Raw genomic sequence first — 244 nt, 5'->3', positions numbered from 1 at the left:
GTGACCGGCTGTCATATCCTGGTGGTACTGTGTGTCATATCCCGGTGGTACCGGCTGTCACCTCAGTGATACCGGCTGTCATATCCCAGTCACACTGGGTGTCATATCCCGGTGATGTGGGTGTTACCTCGGTGGTATCAGGTGTTACCTTAGTGGTAACGGTGTCACCCCAGTGGTACCGGTGTCATATCCTGGCGGTACCGGGTGTCACCTCGGCAGTGCCCCGTGTAACCTCGGTGGCAGT

Source organism: Eurypyga helias, unplaced genomic scaffold (assembly GCF_000690775.1).
Source record: "Eurypyga helias isolate BGI_N326 unplaced genomic scaffold, ASM69077v1 scaffold38803, whole genome shotgun sequence".
NCBI lineage: Eukaryota > Metazoa > Chordata > Aves > Eurypygiformes > Eurypygidae > Eurypyga > Eurypyga helias.
Note: the sequence above shows the minus strand (reverse complement) of the source record.